Source organism: Eubalaena glacialis, chromosome 10 (genome assembly GCF_028564815.1).
Source record: "Eubalaena glacialis isolate mEubGla1 chromosome 10, mEubGla1.1.hap2.+ XY, whole genome shotgun sequence".
Taxonomy (NCBI): domain Eukaryota; kingdom Metazoa; phylum Chordata; class Mammalia; order Artiodactyla; family Balaenidae; genus Eubalaena; species Eubalaena glacialis.
Window position 1 is genome coordinate 79009867 of NC_083725.1, and position 5305 is coordinate 79015171.

The window sequence follows — 5305 nt, forward strand, 5'->3', positions numbered from 1 at the left end:
AAGAAATAGGAAATGATCAAGTGTGTCAAACACTGCTGGCGGTTAACAAGATGAAACTGAAAAATAATCATTGGACCTGGAAACATGAAGATTGGTTACTTTGCCAAAGTTAGAGAGATAAAGCCTGAATGGAGTGAATATAAGAGGGAATATAAGGATAGGAAATAAAATAGAGATAATAGACAACTCTTTTGAGGAGTTTTGCAGTAAGGTGGAGTTGAGAAATAAAGAAGCTTTTGCAAAGGGAAGTGTGGTCAAGAAGCATTTTTTGAAAGATGGACGTGCTAAATTATACGGCTCTGAGCATCCTCTAGCTAGTGATCTGACGCAGTATCATATTCCTCTGCAACTTCCCCAGTACACTCTGCCCTTTGGAAGTCTTTGTCGTAAACAAAATGTTCCATTCTCTCAACCTGTTCTCTGAAACTTTGCCTATTTATATGGATCAGCCCCATGTACACCAAGTTGGGCTGGGAGTAGAGGAGATCAAATCCCAAACACAGATATTCCCTGCTCCTTCTCCTTTATGGGGAATTTATCACTAGATACCTTTTGTTTTCAAAGATGCATTTCCTAGGGATTCTCAAATTAGAATCACTTTTGGCCTGTGTTAATGATGTAAATACCTTGCTTCTACCCCAGACCATTTATGGCCCATGCTGACCAAGTAACCCTGTTTTATATTATGTGACTACCTCACCCCATACCACATGGCCACAGCTGAATGAGGCCAGGTAGGCACCTGACTGAAGAACCACCAATACATAGGCTGGCCCACATTCTGTACAGTGGAATGACATGAAATTCTTTGCCTTAACTGAGGAAGGAGTTTGCTTACTAAAGACTGAAACTTACAAAAAGAGTAGATGCAAGAACATTTTCATTTTATATGCTGCAAGCACCTTCTGCCACACAGGATGGAAAAACAGATTACTTTTAGGAGCAGACCCTCCCCGTACTCTGGAAAGTATTATTTTTGCATGACTTTTTAGTTACATGAATATGAGTCAAGTATCTATCAACTTTCCTTGGGGAATTCAGTAAAAATATACAAATATAGATGGTTTATGTTGAAAAATTGAGTGTCCTATTTAGAGGGGTAAATTGGTTTTTTTTTTTTAGCAGAACCACATCCCTGAAAATGATATTAAAAACATTTTTTCTTAATCTGGAAATAGAATAGCCCACACCTAAAAATCTCTGTTTTGAAGGAAGGGATGTGATTTTGTCCAAGTAACTAGAAGTAGGAAATTAGAACTGAAGACAAGCCACAAATATCCAAAACGAGCTTGACTGCTTGGTTGTAAGCCTACATGTGATATTATAAAAGACTGAGTTGTTCACGTTTTGGAAAATGGACGGCTCATTATTTTCAGAGGAAACTTATGATGAGAGCCTAAGGTAAGGGAGAATAGCTCTGAGAATGGGGGGGTGAAGAGAATGTGTGCTTCCACCTTCAATCACCCTGGGACAAGGTAAATTCTGGAGCATAATATGAGGACTCCGTGGGAAAGATAAAAGCAAAGGCCCCCTCCCAGAACCTTGGGGATTTGAGGAATGTACTTTAGGGAGGGGAAATTGGCTCAAGGGCACTCTAGCAAGCATTAGGCCGGCCCTCCAAACACTGTGCTGAGGCAGTCCAGGGCCAGCACTAGGGTGAGGCCAGCAAGATCGCCATGCGGCAACATGTCAGGAGGCGTTCCCTCTTGGGGTTGTACAAGTGCGTGGTTGGCATCACAGAGTGCATGCCTTTGAAATTCTGTTCTCTGGGGGCCTTGCTTGCTTCAGCCTAGTCCTGGCCCTGTGTGGCACTCTGATTATTGGAGAATGAGCTGTGGCAGAGTCTCACTCACAGAAGTTTAATTGCTGAATCCTGAAAGTTTCAGTAAATTAAGGATGAAAGCAGAGGCTCAGAAGCCTGATCCCTGAGGGGAGCAGAACATGCCAAATGGGAATCGAAGTACGCAGCTTTGACACATTGATTATTTTGAGTGGAAGGCATTTGAGAAACAGCAGATGCAGGAAGGGCTCTCTGAACTTCTCCTTTCTACGTAAAAGCAGATCATAAAGTTTCCCATAAGGAAAGTGTCCTCCACGTATCAGGAAGAGAAGAACATTCTTATCACCAGAGAGTGGGAGTCAATGCCAAAATTGATCTGTACAAACCAACCTACTAAAACAACCCTTATCTTTCATTACTTTCCCCTAATATTTCCTAGTCACTTCCTCACAATTTACCACTCCTAGAAGGTTAAACTCTTTTCCTTTGTCTTGTCATTTCTCCACAAATTTATTGTCTTTTTGATTAAAAAAAGAAAAAAAGGTATATAAGCTCTTGGTCCTAATGGCTTCTTTGGGTCTTCAGTTTTCCTATAAAGGCTCCAAGTGCACATAACAATATTAAATAAAATTTGTATATATTTCTCCTGTTAATCTCTCTTATGTCAGTTTAATTCTCAGGCCTGGCCACAAAACCTAAGAGGGTAGAGGAATGGTTTTCCCTCCCCTGCAGGGGTCATGAATGTGTTGAAGAGACTAATTGAAAGTTTGAGTATACAGGAACTGTGAGCTGGAGAAAAGACAAAGGGTGAGGATGAATTCGTAGTAGGGAAAGAAACAGATGCAGAGGATAGCAGACAAAGAATAGTTGATCATGGGGCACTAGAGAGATAGTACTTCAGTTTTTACTGCTGAGGACCCAAGAGCTGCTTTGGATTCTGCATGACCACCCAGTCCCATGGGACCCAGCTCTACCATGGTTCCAGCCATTCATGAGTGAAGCTCTCTGTGGCAAGCTGCAGAAAATGGCTCTAACTTAAGCAGAAGGGAATTTATTCAAAAGGCGTTGGGGGGGACTTCCCTGGTGGTCCAGTGGTTAAGACTCTGCTCTCCTAATGCAGGGGGCCTGAGTTCGATCCCTGGTCGGGGAACTAGATCCCGCATGCATGCTGCAACTAAAAGATCCCGCGTGGGGCTTCCCTGGTGGCGCTTCCCCGGTGGCGCAGTGGTTGAGAATCTGCTCTGCCAATGCAGGGGACACGGGTTCGAGCCCTGGTCTGGGAAGATCCCACATGCCGCGGAGCAACTAGGCCCGTGAGCCACAATTACTGAGCCTGCGCGTCTGGAGCCTGTGCTCCGCAACAAGAGAGGCCGCGATAATGAGAGGCCCGCGCACCACGATGAAGAGTGGCCCCCACTTGCCGCAACTAGAGAAAGCCCTCGCACAGAAACGAAGACCCAACACAGCCATAAATAAATAAATTAAATAAATAAATAAACCCAAAAAAAGATAAAAAAATAAAAAAAAAAGATCCCGCGTGCTGCAACTAAGACCCAGCGCAGCCAAATAAATAGATAAATAAATATTTTTTTTAAAAAAGGGGGCATTAGGGGTATAATCAAATTGACAGGAGGTGGGAGAGTCAGACTTGAGGACTGGTGGGAAGCAAGACAGCCCTAGAGACAATAGCTGTCTCGGTGGCAAGAATGGTCTGGTCAAGATGCTGCTATACAGACAGAAGGGAAATTTGATCATTGATAGCTTCAGTCTCTTTGTCCCTGTGATAGAGATTCAAATTCCAGGGAGGGAATATACAATGACCTAGCTTGGGTCATGGGCCTGCCCTCCTAGCTTGGGTTACAAGCCAAATCTCAAATAATAGCTCCAAATTAATCAAAGTGGAAGAGGCAATAGGGGAAAAGGAAACTGGGGGGCTAAGAACAGGAAAAGATGAATATTGGGAAGCCAAACCAAGAACTGTCCACTGCCCAGCAACATGGCTTTCTGTCCTTTCCTGTGTTGCCATAGGCCTTCCCACATGATTCTGATTCCTGTCTTGTGATTCCTGTGAGTACCATTACCCCGGCTATCCCATAACTGTTACTTGAATGATTCTCAGTCCCTTGCAACAGAGAAAGCTGAGGCAGATTGTGAGGAAAAGGGTGCTCTTCTGCTTTTTTTTGGTCTGTCTCCTACAGAAATTATTAAAAACCTCTCAAAAAAAGATCCCAACTTGCTTCTTCAGAGACTGTTTGGCTCTGCTGGATTCTCTTGACTTGTCAGCTTTTTCTTGGGACATTTTCCATATGGGAAGGGAAAGGGGTCATAACATAATAGTATTTCCTTTCTCAGTTAATGTTTAGCATGGTTCGGCTCAGAGATCAGCCCAAACGGGCAATACATGGGCCCTTACACTCCCTCATTCTTTTTTTAATTGAGCTATAATTCACATGCCATAAAATTCACCCTTTTAAGGAATGCAACTCAGTGGTTGCTGTGTATTCACAAACTTGTGCAACTATCACTACTATATGATACCAGAACATTTTCATCAGTTACTCCCCATTTTCACCTCCCTTCAACCCCTGACAACTACTAGTCTATTTTCTTTTAATAAATGTATTTATTTATTTATTTATTTTTGGCAGCGTTGGGTCTTCGTTGCTGCGCGTGGTCTTTCTCTAGTTGCCAAGAGCGGGGGCTATTCTTTGTTGCAGTGCACAGGATTCTCATTGCGGTGGCTTCTCTTTGTTGCAGAGCACAGGCTCTAGGTGCGTGGGCTTCAGTAGTTGTGGCACACAGGCTCAGTAGTTGTGTCTCACGGGCTCTAGAGTGCAGGCTCAGTAGCTGTGGCGCACGGGCTTAGTTGCTCCACGGCATGTGGGATCTTCCCAGACCAGGGATCAAACCCATGTCCCCTGCATTGGCAGGCAGATTCTTAACCACTGCGCCACCAGGGAAGTCCCTACTAGTCTATTTTCTGTCTCTATGAATTTGCCTATTCTGGACATGTCATATAAGTAGAATCGTATAATATGTGGCATTGTGTGTCTGGCTTCTTTCATTTAGCATAATGTTTCAAGGCTCATCCATGTTGTAACGTGTATTAGTACTTATTTCTTTTTATGGCTAAACAACATGCCATTGTATGGATACATCACAATTTGTTTATCCACTCATAATGATAGATATTTGGGTTGTTTCTACTTTATAGCTATTGTAAATAATGCAGTTATGAACATCATGTACAATTTTTTGTGTCCATGTGTGTTTTCAGTTCTACTGGGTATACACCTAGGAGTGTAATTACTGGGTCATGTGGTAATTCTATGTATAACATTTTGAGAAACTGACAAACACCATCTGCAAGCTATAAGGTTCTATTCCAGATCCTCAACAACACTTGGCCCTCATCTTTTTTTTTTTTTTTTTTTAAATTATTTATTTATTTATTTATGGCTGTGTTGGGTCTTCGTTTCTGTGCGAGGGCTTTCTCTAGTTGCGGCGAGCGGGGGCCACTCTTCA

At 42.8% G+C, this 5305-nt stretch overlaps 1 non-coding gene across 1 annotated transcript; it reads left to right on the forward strand.

Moving 5' to 3' along the window:
- Positions 1-2857: 2857 nt before the first annotated feature.
- Positions 2858-2930, forward strand: TRNAR-CCU (transfer RNA arginine (anticodon CCU)). The gene has a single exon. It is a non-coding gene; the product is annotated as a tRNA-Arg (tRNA).
- Positions 2931-5305: the final 2375 nt, after the last annotated feature.